The following is a 16,234-nucleotide window of genomic DNA, read 5'->3' as shown; positions in this document are numbered from 1 at the left end:
GGATCCTTACTTACTAGAAGTGGAAAAAAGTAGAAGGAAGAAGACATCTACTTACCAACTCTAAGTTACAAATGAAAAATGTACAGCCAAATCAAAGTTGTTGTTTTTTTATCGGAGTAGACACTGCTCATCTTTTGAGCCTGCCAACGTGTTTGCTGACTCTAATGAGTGAGGATGCCATTCTGAAGTGACAGGCTCTGGAAAGTCATTTTGAAGAATAGAAAGCTCTTCCAGAAAGTAATAAACGGCTCACACCATAAGCAAATAGAAACTCTGGGGACAGAAGTCACTCTAACAAACGTTTTATGAAGTTGAACCACTGCCATTCCCCTGTCCCCCAAGATCTCAGGCAATTTCAGTTTTATGAAGATATCAATCAGCCGAGTTCCAGTAAAATGAAGGTCCTTTTAAAGGGTTGTTATAAACAGACTGGAGATAAAGTTTGACCTAACGCAAACAGAGGGTCTGTTGTAGGATGGAGGGCAAAGCACGTTGAAAATATAATTCTTTCCTATATTCCACAACATAACCTACATATTCCTACATAACCACAACTCTGATGTCCTACTCCTCCCTGACAGGTTTTCCTCTTAGCAAGACTGTGTTTCCTGGTGAGCACCCACCACTACCACCTCAACCCCCTCAAATCAGACATCCACCTGAGCTGCATTACAACTTAACCAACATGGTGGAAGACAGGACCTTACAGGTGTGAAGTACCCAGGCCCCATTGAGTGAGCTACCTCGGACTGGGTGACCTGAGTTTTCTCTTCTGGAAACCGTCATAAAGTTATCTCGCACCCACTACAGATCGAAGACCCAAACAGGATCATCAGTGGTGAAGACGAAGCCTGCCTCCTGTGGGTGCTGTGTGCGATTCTTCTCCAGCACTCACCAACTGCACTTCAACAGCGGACACCTGTCTAGATCTCTCCGTGCAGAGGATGGTGCCTAAAACCGCGCGAGTGGCCAAGCCCGCGCCGCCCAGTCTTCCGCGGGCTTCGGCTGAGGATGAGCCACCCAGCGGGAGCCCCCCGGGGGTCTGCGCGCGCACGAGGCCGCGGGCACGCGAGGCAGCCGAGACCGGTACTCACCCGCAGCGGACAGCGGACGGTCGCCGCCAGCCGGCTCCAGGAAGAGGCGAAGTCCGGCGGCTGGGCGCGCGGGCTCCCGCAGACGAGCGAGACCAGTGTCCCCAGCAGCAAGGCGGCCGCCGCGCAGCTCAGGTACAGGCTGAGGCGCAGCAGCACAGCGCCCAGCCCCGTGCCCGCCGCCGGTCCCCAGCCCGGGACCAGGCAGCACAGCGCCAGCACGGCCAGGGCGGCCACGGCCGCGGGCCCCCGCAAGCCCCAGCCTGGGCCGTCCGCCGTCCGCGGCCGGTTCGCGGAGCTCCGGGCAGAGCGGCAGGGGTCTGCGGCGGACGTGGGGCCGCGGCGGGCGCCGCTGCTGTCGGTGGCATCGCGGTGCATGCTGCTTCCTGGGCCGCTGGCGACAGGCTCATCTCCCGGCCCGCTGCCCCCCGGCGCCGCCCCGGGCCGTGGCCTGTGCGCGGCGCCCCGCCGCCTCGCCGCTCCCGCCGCCGCTCGCGAGGCAAGGGCAGCCCGCGCTCATGCCCTCGCCGGCGGCCCTGCGCGGGAACCGCTCCAACAGACACTGCCGCGCCCCTCTCGGTGCCGCTGCCCCGCGCCGGGCCCGCAGCCGCCCGCCGACCGGGCGCGCCCAGGTAGCGGGACCGCGAGGGGACTGGAGCCCCACGGGCTTGAGACGCGCGGGGGCGGGGGCGGGACCTGCGGCTGAGTGACAGTGGGGCGGGGTCGCCCCGCCCACCCGGGGGCGGGGGCGGCCGGAAAGGGGCGCGACCAATCGCAGTGGACCCCGCTACTTCCCGAGCCCCACCCCCGCCCCCCGGGGACCTCGTCTGTTCGTGGAAAATTTTGCTGCAGGTGTCAGAAGCCTGAGTACAGCTCGACTCAGGTGCTCCCTTATGTTCCCCCCTCGGCTCCTCGCCTTGCTTACAGCCCCTTACCAGACGCCGGCCTTGTTCTCTAGTTCTCTGGTTACCCTCATACCGTCCCTGATTCTCACTTTTACTACTTTCTTCCAACCGATCCCACCGCCCAAGGGTAGCCTGTGGTTCTCACTTACTTATGGAAAGGCTCCCAGAGAGTTCCCCCACCCCCACCCCCGGTGCCAGAGAGTGTACACAGCTGCCATAATCGATTTGGCTCCGATTTTGTGTTTTTGTTGCCAACAACTACTCGGTACAAAAGCTGTTACCCACGCAAAAGAAACTGGTTCAAATAATTTTGAGAGAACATATTTTTCTTCTCCTATCTTGGTCGCAGCCGGTAGTCTACAGACGATGTTTGCTGAGAAGAAAAGATGTCCAAATGCTGCTCAATACTATAACAGAGCTGCCAAAGCCCATAAAGGATGTTGACTGTCTTAGAGGGATAACGGAAATGAAGGAGTTCTGAAGACACTGGGTGGGGAGACAGAGAAGGCAAAAACGAATGAAATAAGAAAATAAGGGAAGCTTGACAGATAAGGAGTTAGGACCTCTCCCCATGACACTGTAATGAAGAATTCCAAATTCTTTAACTTGTACTATTTTGTTTTGTGACAGGGTCTCTCTGTGTAAACCTGGCTATCCTGAAACTCACTATGTGGACCAGGCTAGTCTGGACCCCCGCAGAGATCTGCTTGCCTCTGCTTTCAGAGTGCTGGAATCAAAGGTGTGCAGCCTAAGTTTGCGGTGTTCTCTAATATGTTGATTGATAGTGCCCTCCTAGTAGCAGACAAGTAAAATAAGCATTACAATGCAGCGTTATATATTGTTATATATTGTGGCTACACTGTTTTTTGTTTTGTTTTGTTTTGTTTTCTGTGAAGGGATTGATCCATCTGTAATAAGTATTGTGTCATTTCATCAAAAAAAGAAAAAAGTCAAGATACTCCCGAAAGTAATGTACTTGCTTGCTTAAAACACAAATGACACAAAAAGCTATTATTCAAGAGCAGGCACAGGTGTACTTAAACAATCCACCCATGTATTCATTTCAGGTCTTCATAATAAATTTCCCCAATGGCATATGGTTTTCAAGTGGGAGATGAACCCATAGATTTAAATATCATCCCTAATACTTAGTTCTAATAGAATATAGTATTTAAGTGAATTATTTTTATCACTATTTTAAGACAAGTATGTTCCTCATGTTTCTAAAGTTTTTTTTAAAGATTTTTAAATTTTATTTTATGGGAGTGCTTCACTTGCCTGTGTTTGTGTACCATGTGCATGTGGGGCTCACAGCAAGAAGAGAACATGGGATCCCCAGAACTGGAGGTAAGGCAGCTATGAGCAACCATGTGGATGCTGGGAACGGAACCTGACTCCCCTGTAAAATCACTGAGTGCTCTTAACCTCCGAACCATCTCTCCAGCCCCAAGCTTGCTGCTTTTTAATATTAATTGGTATTCACGGAACATTTCATTCTTTTATACGGGCTAAGAAAACATAGGAGGATAATGAGTTTCTCATACCAAATGTGACTACAGAGAAAAGCTCTAGACATTTCATATCCATCCAAACAGATACTGTCAAGCCTGATGACAAATGGGGAAATAGAGGCACCAGAGGTACTTGACTCGCTCGAAAAGCTGGTAGACGCTAGAACTAGGATTTGGTGTCTCTCCACATGACACTCCCTTCATTTCTACACTTACCCCTCTGTACCACAGCATTTCTGAAGAGCTCAATGATTTTAGCATCTCACGTTACAAAGGAGCAAAAACAGGGTTTTATAAACCCATGGGTCTAAGTCCAGTGCACCATGCTATAGAATGTCCAGCTGCGTCGCTCTGTGAGAACAGAAGCATGCTTGTTGCCTTGGCATGGACAGAGTGAGTATAATTGGTAAGGGGAAACTTGCCTAACATTTACTGCATGCCAACTCTGTAACTAAAAACCATGACCCTGCAGTAAGTATGGTTCCCAAGAGTAATCCAGGGCTAGAGATGTGCAAACCCACTGTCTGAAGACTGCCTCAGAGCACACTCTCTCTTACTGTTAGGCCAGCTCTGATGCTTCTTAGTTACTTCTTAAGTAGAGTTAGGCCTCTACTGTGTACATGGCTGGAGGATCACTGATGGGAAGTAACACAAAGGGACAGACAGGATTGGCTGACCTCAGAAGGCATTGAAGAAAAGGAGGCACAGAATCAGTACCTCATCTTAATCTGAGTCACTTAAATCTGAGTCGAAATGTCCCTTCCGGTAGTTACTGTGATGTCCTAATGGTTCCTTTGGAAAGCTTTATTATATATATTTTATTTTATGTGTATGTGCATGTGCATGTGTATGTGTATGTGCATGTGTATGGACCTGAGTGTAGGTGTGTGCACTGGGCATGTGGCCACGAGGCCAGAGTTCAGAAGAGTGCATCAAGTCTCTGGGCACTTAAGCTACCCAGTAGAGGTTCTGGGCACCAAACCTGGGTCTTCTGGAAAAGCAGCAAGTGAGTCACCTCTCTAACCCCATGTCCTATCAGTTTTAAGGACTGAAAGAGAAAATTAAAAAATAATGTCTTGGGTGCTGAAGAGATAGATGGCTGAGCAGTTAAAAGCACTGGCTCCTCTTCCAGAGGTCCTGAGTTTAATTCTCAGCAACCACATAGTGGCTCGCAGTCATCTGTAATGGGATCTGATGCCCTCTTCTGGTGTGTCTGAAGACAGCGACAGTGTACTGTCTAAATAAATTTTAAAAATCTTTAAAAAAAAAGTGTCATCTTACCTATATATATTTTTTTGTTAGTGCACTCTGACAGGCTCTATTAGAGGCCATCAGGCAATCTTCACCATCTTGTAGAAATCTAAATGGAAATGGTTTCTGGCTGAACTCCCAGTGGAGATAAGGAGGAAATGACTGTTTTTAAATGCTGGACAAAGCAGGTGGACAACACTGATCTTTGTCTAGGAATGTATTAGTAATGTTTACAGGGTGATGAACCTCTAAATGCAATTTTAGAACGTATGTAAATTATGATCATGGAGTTTTTTATTTGTAAGTAAAAACATTCATATTGAAAACTTATGCAAAGTGAGAGGGTGAGAGATATTTTTGGAACAGTCAAGCCTAAACCGGATGCCTCCATCAAATCCCTCCTCTAAGAACCCAGGGAACTCCCTCAGAAGAGGAGGCAGAAAGAATGTAAGAGCAGACTGGAGGATTCCAAGGAAGCAAGGCCCTCTAAACCAACATGAGCAAAGCTCCTATGAATTCACAGAGACTGAGGCAGCATGCACCGGGCCTGCATGAGTCTGCACCAGGTCCTCTGCACACATGATGGCTTCTAGTGTAGTGTTCTAGTTTAGGGATTCCTGAGGGAGTAAGTGAATCGGTCTTGGATTCTCGTGCTTTCTCTTGGGCTCGTTTCCTGCTGTTGGTTTGTCTTATCCAACTCTGACATGAGAGTTTTTATCTTATTATATTTGATTTTGTTGTATTTTAGTATTGTCTCTTAGAAGTCTATTCTTTTCAAGTAGGAGACCAAAAGGGAATGGACCCGGATGGGAGGGAAGGTGGGAGGGACTGGGAGGAGTAGAGGGAAGGAAAGCCATAACCAGAAAACTTGTCCAAAGTCATTAATCTTTAAAAAAAAAACATTTTAAATTACTAAAAGCTAAATCAGCTTGTACCAGGACAAATAATTATCAAAGACCTATCCTAAAACCGAAATCCAGAGAATATGATGTCAATCGTCTTTGCATAATGAACTACCTCCGCATAAGTCATCTATGAATGTGGGGTACAAGTCAGACATGTGGGGTACAGGCTCAGCTGCAAGTTCTGCTCTTCCAGTCTGGGTCTCCAGTGGAGATGGAGCAAGCTGACACCCAGTGTGTGAGGCACTGTCTTCCTACCTCCCAAGAGGTTAGTTTAGGCTACTTCACATGACAGTATTGGGGATGGAAATTTGCACTTTGTTTGTTTATAGATTTTGCTGTTTTCTATTTTTTCCCCTTTGATACCCTCAGGAGAAAACAAGGAGCAGTGTGCATGTGTGTGGGGGTGGGGAGTTTTTCATTTAATGTTTATGTTTTTGTATATGTGTGTTGGGATAGGGTGGGGTCAAGTGCCCTAAGTGCCTAAAAGAGACATTGGATGCCATGGAGCTGGAGATATAGGCATTGTAAACTACCAGATGTGGGTTCTGGGAACAGAACTCATGTCTTCTGGAAGAGTGACAAATGTTCTTACACTTGAGCCACCCCACCACCACCATCACCCTGCCCTCTACATGATGGGTATTTAATAGTAAGTATAACTCATCTGTTTACTCTTTCAATGACCTACCACAATTTGGCTGAATAAATACACTAATCAATGTTTGGTGGGTCACCAGACCATCTAGATCAGTAGAGTCTAGCGAATCGTTACTAAAAATATATTAGTCCCCATTTCCGGTCCTTGGGGATCTATACTCTATAATCCTTATCATCTGTCTCCTCCTATTGAGGATGGCATCAGAGGACACAGACAAGTGACGTTTATGTTTGCCAGTTGTGACATCTATCTTAGCCATATAATTTATTACTAATACACTAATATTTTCAAATTATAAAACCTAAAAATAACTGTAAACTCAACTGCCTTTTAATATCGAATATTAGTAATGGGCAAATTGTTAAGACTATTTGATAGCTCATGACCCCAAAATGCATATGGTTAAACTTTTGAATGTTCTACATGCTATTTCACTACATTTTTTTGAGGACAGAGAAAAATCTATCACCATGGTCTGAATGTTTTAAGTCTCCTTCCAAATACTTATGCTGAACCCCAATTACTAATGATTGGCTATTCAAAGGTGTGACTACAGGAAGGGCATTTGCACAGCCTGTATGGGTGATGTTAGAGCCTCTTAAAAAGGGGCTGAAAAGCTAAAGAGATGGCTCATCAGTTAAGAGTTCTGGCTGCTCTTCCAGAGGACCACGATGAGATTTCCCATACCACTTGGCATCTGTAATTCAAGTTCCAGGGCATCTAACACATTCTTCTGGCTTTCTTGGACACTATACCCAGGCAAAACATACACACACATAAAATAAAGGTTAATTTTTTTTAAGGGGCTATGAGTCAGGTGTGGTGGGGCAAGCCTGAAATTCTAGAATTATAAGAGGAGGAAGATCAAGAGTTGAAGGCCATCCTCAGCTGTACAGTGAGTTTGAAGACATCCTGAGCTCCATGAAACCCTGCCTCAAGAAAGGGGAGAAGACATGAAGGGAAAACTTAAGGGTTCTTTGGAGAAAATCATTTGTGTTGGAAGGTGTTTTTCTGGGGCAAACACATGAAGCGATGTTTTCCTGAAGTGGACACAGGTGGAGAAGGAATGTTTTGCTGAAGCAGACACAGGAGAGAGGATGTTCTGCTAAAGAAAGCACGTGAAAGGACACATATGTGATGAAGAATTCTTTGCTAATAACATACATGTATTGGTCTGCCTAACATTTTGTAGTTGAACTGCATTTGTCAGGACTCCATATGCATCAAATGCACCAAAAAACTTCTGCTGATGTGCTATAGTTTCTTGCCACTTCCACAGACTCAGGCTGATTGGCAGAGTGATGTCAGATGAGACAGATGAATATGTTGAGGCAAAATACATGCTGAGGCAAGACCCATGGAGGACAGGTGATGTTTGGAGGGAATAAAGAGGACTCAACGGACAGTGACGGGCTGAGCTAGGCTTGCCTATAGAGCTAGCTGGACAATGCTTGTGGGTCTCAAGTCTTTGTTGATCTTCGCTTCACTGCTGAGAGAGGCAGCACTTGTCCTAGCATTCCTGCTGGTCCCTCCCACTGACTCATGCCAAGGCCAAGGCCTGGGTCTCTCTGCTAGGTAGTGCCACCGCTGTTGCTGACCTGGTATTTCAGTGAGATGTTTGCAAGTAGCTCAAGCTGCTGCTATTAACCTGTGATCTGAACTGCCAATTTCCAGACAACACAGATGGGTTTTGCTCCAAAGAACCATTTCTAAACAGGTTCATTTCCCCGATCTCCTTTCTTCTCCACTAGCTCTGGTGGGTGGTGGGCTAAAGTGAGGTTAAAGCATTTAAGAACCATCATTAAAAATAAGGTTTGAAAATAATTAAAGTTACAAAGATAAGACACCTGCCTTGACTCTTACACCAAGTGAGGAGACACAGAGAAGAAGCCATCTCTGAACCAGCAATTAAGGTGCCTTATCTGCTGGCACCTTGAACTCTGACTTTCCTTTCTCCAGAACTGTGAGAGAAAAGATACTCTATAGGATTTGTTGTAACCACCTAAAGGACAGATAATCGTGAACCAAGACTTTAAAAAAAAAAAGTCTCCAAGAGAATCGTTATTAAAAGTCAATTGCTTTTATTGTAAAATACACAAAACAGAAATTTTACCATAGTAACCATTTTCACAGTGTAGTAGTAATACATTCATATTGTGCAACTATCCATGTCTAAAACGTTCTCTTCTAGGCAACTGTATAGAAACTCTGCCATCAAACAACTTGTCATCCCTTCCCCCCCAGAACCGCTTCCCACCCACTCTGATTTGTGTCCATGAATTACACTATTCTAAGCCTCTTAGAAATAGAATCATGTATTTGTCTTTCCCAACTAGTTTTTTTCATTTAGCATTGTTTCTTAAACTTTCATGTCATAGCATGTATTAGAATTTCGTTCCTTTTTGTGGATGGGTAAAATTCCACTGTGTATGCAAGTACTAGTATTAACATTTTATGTTCATAGACTCAGGTTGTTTCTGTATTTTGTGTATTATAAATAATAATGTTATTAATATGGATGTATAAATATCCAAGATGCTGCTTTGACTTCTTTTGGGCATATATTCTGAAATGGGATTGCTAGTTTATATAATTCTACTTACTATTTTCAAGGAAATACCATAGAATTTTTTCCTATCCTGCTGTTTTACATATCAACTGTGCAAAAGGCTCCCAGTTTCTTTGAGTCTTGTCCGTCTTGCTGATCTTGTCTATTTTTAGTTTTTGCAAGGATTATTTCTAAAATAGCACTCTCCTAGTGGGGCTAAATGGACCTCAGCATTTGATTCTGTATGCTTGATGTGTGGGTACAGGTGTACCACAGTGGAGCTGTGGTTCTAGGGCAACTTTGTGGGCACAGGTATGTCATAGAAAAGTTGTGAGGGTCTAGGGCACCTTTAAGGAGCCAGTTCTTTCCTTCCACTGTGGAATCTAAAAATCAAACTTAGGTTGCTTTGCAAGTACTTTTTACTAGTTGAGCTGTCTCCCTGGCCTTGGATATTTTCTTGAGTTCTGGGATCTAACTCTAGTCATCTGGCAAGTACATTTACCTACCAGATGATCATCTCACAGGCCTTCACTGATTTTGACATGCATTTCCTTAATGAGTGGTATCTTAGTGACTTTTTTATCACTGTGTCAATGCACCACCACTAAGGCAACTTATGAAATAAAGCATTTAGTTGGGTTCCCAGTTTCAGAGTTGGATTCCCAGTTTCAGAGTTGGATTCCCAGTTTCAGAGTTGGATTCCCAGTTTCAGAGTTGGGTTCCCATGATGGCAGAGCAAAGGCATGGAAAGATGACAACTCCCTTCTTAATCCAAAAGCAGGAGGCAGAGGTAGAGGTCTTCTGAGACCTTTGCCAAAACTCACCCTAGTGCCACGCCTCTAACAAGGCCACACCTCCTAATCCTCCCCAAACAGTTCCACCAACTGGGAACTAAGTATTCAAATCTATGGACATATTAGAGGCAATTTTCATTCAAACCATCATACTTAGTGAAGTACCTGTGTTTTCTTGTGCTGTTGGCTATTTGTATCTTCTTTGGAGAAATGTCTACTCAAACACTTTATATCTACCCTGGAAATTAGTGACAAAATATTTTCATTAGTTAAAATTAAGTGAAATACTTTCTTTGACCCAACAAAATGAAAAAAAAAGTTTCTCTTTATTAGTAATCAGGACCCCAAAAATATAAAACATATTGTTCAAAATAAGAGTTCTTGAGTCTGATGGCTGTGGTTGTGATCAGACACATACATTTGGTTAGAAACACCTAGACACCTAGTGAAGCTCACCTCTGGGAGTGTCTGTGAGGGCATTTCCAGAGACATCATGTGGGCTCTGATCTCATCAATGGAGTGATCCTTGACGGATTCATAATATGCTGGCATTATTAGCAGGTGGTGAAAGGGAGGAGGTGGGGCCTAAGTGGGGCCTAGGAAGGTCACTAGAGGTATCTCTAGAGTTATACCTTGCCCTGGCCTCTCCCTGTAGGCCAGATTCTCCAGCCTTACAATTACATGAACTACTGCTCTGTAGTGCCATGAAGGACTGAACCCTCTCAAAATGTGAGTCAAACACATCTCTCCTCATTTTGTTAGATATTCTGTCATGGCTCTGACAAAACAAGACAGTGGTAGTCCCTAGGATATAATGTTAAGTTTGTGCTTGCTTTCTTTGTACTTTTATATAAATGCAGAGAACTTATTATGGCTGTAACAAACTACTTCAACGTTAGATGTATAAACAACATCCCATTTAGTTGGATTAGGGAGTTGTGGAGGTCAGAAATCTAAAATCAAAGCAGATTTGAGTTCTTTCAGGGTAAAACCCATTTCCTCCCTTTTCAGCTTTCCAGAGCTGCATGCATTCTTTGGCACATTGACTCTTCCACACGTCACTCGGCTATTTTGTGTCACAGCTCCTACAACTAACTGACTTGGAAGCTTTTGCCTCTCTCTTTTATAAGGGCCCTAGTGATTGATTACACAATGAGCTCCCGGATAATGGAAATTTCATTGCATCAGCTAAATTCCCGTGCCGTATAACGTAACATGTTTGCGCACTCTGGTGATTAAAGGATAGAGATCAGGAGTGCGGTGCCATTCCTGACCCTACGACGCATCAACAAGAAATTAAGGCACTCAACAGTCTGTACAGATCATTTTTAGATTGCTTAAAGTGGACCTCCATCATAAGGACCATCCTTACTAGGTTACCTGCCCCTGGTGCACATTAACTATGCTTGGATTTGAGCGGTTTTTTTTTTTTATCCTTTGACACTGGGTTCACGATATAGCCCTGACTGGCCTGGAAGTCACTATGTAGACCAGGATGACCTTGAACACAGAGATCCCTCTCCCTCTGCTCCTAAGTGCGGAGACTAAAGGCATCCACCACCAGGACTGGTTTGTGTGAACAGTGCTTTGCTGAAATAAAATCGAACAAACACACACAGTCGCCCTCCATTTTTATTATTGTCGTCTTGTTACAGAATTACAAGATTTCAGCGTCTTTGTAGGAAACCATCCCAGATGTCTAGACCTACCGCAGCGTCGTGGGTATGCGAACAGGAGATGCCCTGGTCAGCAGGAAGGCCTTGGTGGTCTCCTTTCCACGAGCCTCCAAGTCCTCGGGAAGCCCTGCGGAGAAGCTGTCGCACCTACAGCACAGGCCTGATCACTGTGACGGGGTCCCCCGGAACTATGGACGACAGGAGCGCTGCCCTCACCATCTTCTGCAGAGACTCGGCTCCGCAGTCGCCCTGCCTCTCCCCTTCCGCTGACTCTATCTCCCTCAGCTTCCGCCCGCGCTCGCGTGTGCGCGAGTCTGGGTTCGCGGCTTATGCGGGGGAGGGGGAAAGCTGGAGGTGTGGCTGCGCGTGCGCAGAGCGAGCGAGACCCCGAACGCTCCGCGCGGCGCGAGAGTCGGTAGCGGCCACAGTTCGCAGGTGAGCGGCTCACGGGCTTCCGCATCCGGTCGGACTCCAGCGGGCGAGCCAACCTCCCCTGCGTTCGGGGTCCGTTTCCCCGGTTCGGTGCCCGACGGAGGCGAGCAACCGGGGTGGGTACCACCGAACCTCCACGGGAGGACACAGGCTGTCCTCAGCCCTAGGCGCCGCCACCTCGGCCTCGCCAGCCCGCAGGGCGACTTGGTAACCGCTACTAAAAAAAAAAAAAAAAAAAAAAAAAAACCGGTAGCCCGGCCGGCAGGACGCGAGGGGAGGCATGGGGTCGGGGTTCGAGCCCACTACTGCCCTTCTCCGGACACTTGAACCCAAACCCACAGGTCTGAGGAACTGTCTTTTGACTGCTACATCCCAGAGTCTGAAGAGGGTACTGACTGTGGTCGTGGACTTAGCCTCAGATTCCTAAAAAACAGATGTTCAGCTTGGGCCAAGATTTTTGCCTAATTTGGGGCCCTATCGTGTACCTATCAACAGATAAGGACTATCTCAAATGTACAAAATGACGTTTTAATGGCAGGTTATTTGTGTATTCTTTCTGGTGTATTGTGAAAGCATTGTTATTTCTACAGTTAGCTCTGCATGGGCTAAAACATCACTATCCAAGTGAAGTGACTTCCAGGTAGCTTTGACAGAAACCTGTCTGGATCTGCCAGAGGGTTGTTGTGGTCTCATGAACCGTCATTTGATTTTTATCCTTTTCTGGTGTATTGTAAGATAATCTTAACGATCCTATAAAGCTACTTTTTTTTTCTTGCCTATTCTGGAATGTACGTTGAATAGTAGCAACCTTGATGTAAATTTTGACAAAAGAATTGTTAATGGGGAAATTGTCAGATAAATTTTCCTGGAAGTTAAGTTTATGTGCGTACAGCCACTCTTGGCCCGGTAGAAATTTTGAATATAAACACCAGAAATTTGACATACCCTAGGCAGTGGGCCAACTCTCATGAGGAGAAAAGAAAGTTATCAAAACACACTGGAAACATGATGGTTTTATTCTGTTTACATAGGAAGCAAAGAGCGAGAACCTGGGCTGAGCCTTAAGTCTCCAGACCTCTTTGTGGGATAAACATTCTTTAAATGTTTACCTAATTGTTGTAGATCTGTTTTTAGACTCTGTGAATGTAAAGGTGAACAAGATGTCTGGTGTGCCCAGTCTGGTAAGAGTGGCTGGCTAAACCTCCTCCTTGCAGCATCCTTTCCTGTCCTCCAGTTTTCTCCAGAGCTCAGGTGGTCCTCTTAAGTCAGCTTCACTTGTAGCTGGCTTATAAGCACATGCCAACTCTAGCCAGCCTAGCGAGGACACTACTGTAGACAAAGTTTTAGACAAATCTATTCTCTTCTGGTTCTGCTGTTGGACCCTGGAAACTAATTAGACAAGACAGCATCAGTGTAGAAGGCCACAGGACAATTTCAGATGTCCTTCATCCGCTGCCTTTCACTGTTTCTTTTGAGAAACGGCCTTGTTTGGCCTGGAACTCACCAAGCAGACTGGCAGTAAGTCCTTAAAGATCCACCATCTCAGCACTAGGTTTACAAACACAGGCCTGCACCCTCCCCTTCCCCCCAGGTGGAACACTGAAGCTATTTAAGGTTTTCTATCTCAACCAACTACTTCTGAATAAAACTAAACATACACCTCAGTAAGATGTCACATGTCTGTTAGTAAAGATGCACTGAATCTGAGCAAACCATTAATAAGAACTCCTGTTATTATGATAACTGCTTTTCTTTCTTTAATAAACCTATTGGGGGACACATTCATTAGTATCTGTGGAGGTTGGGAAAACCTGGAGGAATTAGTTCTCTTCATCCCGTAGGTCCGAGGAGTCAGACTCTGGCTGACAGGCTTGGTGACAAGCACCATCAATGACCCAATGATCTCAGTGGTCCTAAAATGACTGTTTATGGTTAAGATTCTGCAATGTATCTCATAATTTAGTGATTTTTTTCTAGTATGACATTCTTCAATTTCAAGAAAATTACTTTAGAGCTAGTACAATGTTTTCTTAGATTTATTTACTGCCATGCCAGGTCTATCTATTTGGGAAGTAGTTATCCTAGATGAGGTAATACTGCCCTTAACACTTGAAACTCCAGTACCACTCAATTTAAATTTCCATCCAATTCTCTTTTTTCTTTTTTCTTTTCTTTCTTTTTTTTTTTTTTTTTTTTTTTTTTTTTTGTTTTTCGAGACAGGGTTTTTCTGTATAGCCCTGGCTGTCCTGGAACTCACTCTGTAGACCAGGCTGGCCTTGAACTCAGAAATCCGCCTGTCTCTGCCTCCCAAATGCTGGAATTAAAGGCGTGCGCCACCACCGCCCTGCTATCCAATTCTCTTATACTACCATTTAGTAACAATTTCGAATTTCCATAGATCAGTGACATTTCAAGCTCATGAATGAGACCCCCAGTAAGAAACCGGACCCACCGTACAGAATATATGTAAGGATAGAAATAAATTTCATAAAGCATTACTTAAAATGTGTCATGCACCCTTCAATTTTTATACTACTGTGGTTTAATGATTAGCCTGGCTTACTGAATTTATCTTACATTGGGTTATGACATGTGGTTTATTATAATACTTTAGGTTGTGTTTTAAAACTGTTCTTTTGAAATTTAAGGAAACATAAAAACCATTTGAATTGGAAAGTTATTAACCAAAAATGACAGAGGAGGTAAACAGCCAACTCTATTTTGGACCTTTATCTATTATTTTCAAAAGTAAATTATCTTACAAAAAAACAACAACAAAACAAAAACCCATTTAGAGAGGGGGAGCTCCTAATTGGGTTATAAAAGTCCCTGCCATTCAGTGAGGATTTTGACTTTTTTAGTGTGAGTAGCTAAAATGGTATCAGTAATATTCTGGGGACCCTGCCCTAACTGGCATTTCCTCGGTTTTATCGCCTCTTTTTCTTCATATATTTATACACCTAGATTTTTAATGTGTGCTCTTCCAGCCCATCGTCTATGACTCTTTCTTTATATGTGTGCCTACTGAAGACTAGCATAGTTGCCTCTTATTTTATTATTGCTCATTTAGTCTTAATTTTTAATTCAACACTTTCTTTATAGATCTCAGTGTCTCCTTTTTATCTGACCTTAATGATATTTTACTTACCCATTTCTTCTTGGACATTAGTAGAGGATGTTTGTAACTCATTGCTGTTACAGGGCTTAATATGTGCACTCTGGTACATGTTCCTGGATCACACTACCAGAAAATGTGAAACCAAGCTTTATGCCTGGGTATGTCTGATTTAGTTTATCCTTTTTCATACACGAAGCATATTTTCACTTACTTGTGTTGTACATACACTAGTTGTCATAGCAATGGGAAATGTTAAAATGCAGTGGAATCTCTTCTAGCAAGTCAACTCTTGTCTCCCCTCAACTTATTTTAAATCTATATGTTATTCTTAATCCAGTACAGATAGCTATAGGTGTATCTTTTTCATCCATACATATTAACCATAGCAGATCTACAAACTTGAAGTAAATTACAGAATAAATATTTTGATCTTTGGTTGAGTCTGTTGAGTTTCTCAGTTGTTATGTGAAAGCTGTCTGAGGCAATACCTAAACCCATGAAAGACTGTGTTCCAGTAAAACTTTATCTGCATAAGTATAACACACCACATTTGGCCCTGAATAGTAGTTCGCTGGCCTGTGATCTAAATGTTTTAATGAAATAATAATTTTACTGTATGTAGTTTTTAATAATCTATTACAAATAATTCTGTTATTTCTCCCATTTCTACCTTTTGTGTTTTTATCCTTACAAATGTCTACAAATGAAGTGATTCAAAGAGTTTATGGCTCTTTTATGTTTCTGAAAACAAATTGTCAAATGTGTTTTTAAAAACATTTCAGATGCTGGAGAGCATCCCCAGGTTAATACCCTGGACTGATCTTGTAGAAGCCCCAAGTTGGGTTCCCAGCACCCACTGTGGTACGTCTCACTGCAGCCTGTGACTCCAGCTCCAGGGGACCTGACAGGTCCTGCTGCACTGCACAGGAACCTGCACACAGACACACACACAGACACACACACACACACACACACACACACACACACGATCCTTCTTCTGTTTGTCTGCTGGTGCTAATATCCCTATGCCTTGTACAAAGATTTTAGCAGACAACTCTGTACTGCAGGTCATAGACATCATATTTGTAGTAAAGAAGACATTAAATCTATAGTTTGAACTTAAATATCAAGTCAGTGATTTATTTAAAATACTTGCTGGGACGTCACCTGTCTTCTACTGCAAGAACTTACTGTTCATAAAGTTAGCTTTGAAGCAACAGTAGGAGTTTCTGTACTGATAAGTTTAAGTGTGTTTGTGAATGGAAAAGTCTCTGTTTGATTCCATGCTTCCTTTGTGACAGTTACCCTGGTCTGAATAAGAGTAAGTAAGTATATCAGTGGGTGC

At 44.2% G+C, this 16,234-nt stretch overlaps 2 protein-coding genes across 2 annotated transcripts in view; one reads left to right on the top strand and one right to left on the bottom strand.

Moving 5' to 3' along the window:
* Window positions 1–1,185, bottom strand: part of Snx25 (sorting nexin 25) — a 108,499-nt gene extending 107,314 nt beyond the window's left edge. Inside the window, exon 1 of the mRNA XM_028757695.1 lies at window positions 1,095–1,185. The gene's annotated coding sequence lies outside the window, so the exon portion shown is untranslated. The remainder of the gene's footprint in view (window positions 1–1,094) is intronic.
* A 10,496-nt stretch (window positions 1,186–11,681) lies between these two features.
* The window catches only part of Cfap97 (cilia and flagella associated protein 97), a 33,816-nt gene continuing 29,263 nt past the window's right edge, over window positions 11,682–16,234 (top strand). The window contains exon 1 of the mRNA XM_028757651.1: window positions 11,682–11,774. The gene's annotated coding sequence lies outside the window, so the exon portion shown is untranslated. The remainder of the gene's footprint in view (window positions 11,775–16,234) is intronic.

The sequence above is a fragment of the Grammomys surdaster genome, unplaced genomic scaffold (genome assembly GCF_004785775.1).
Source record: "Grammomys surdaster isolate TR1022 unplaced genomic scaffold, NIH_TR_1.0 126178, whole genome shotgun sequence".
NCBI lineage: Eukaryota > Metazoa > Chordata > Mammalia > Rodentia > Muridae > Grammomys > Grammomys surdaster.
This window is presented reverse-complemented; position numbering and strand designations above follow the sequence as displayed.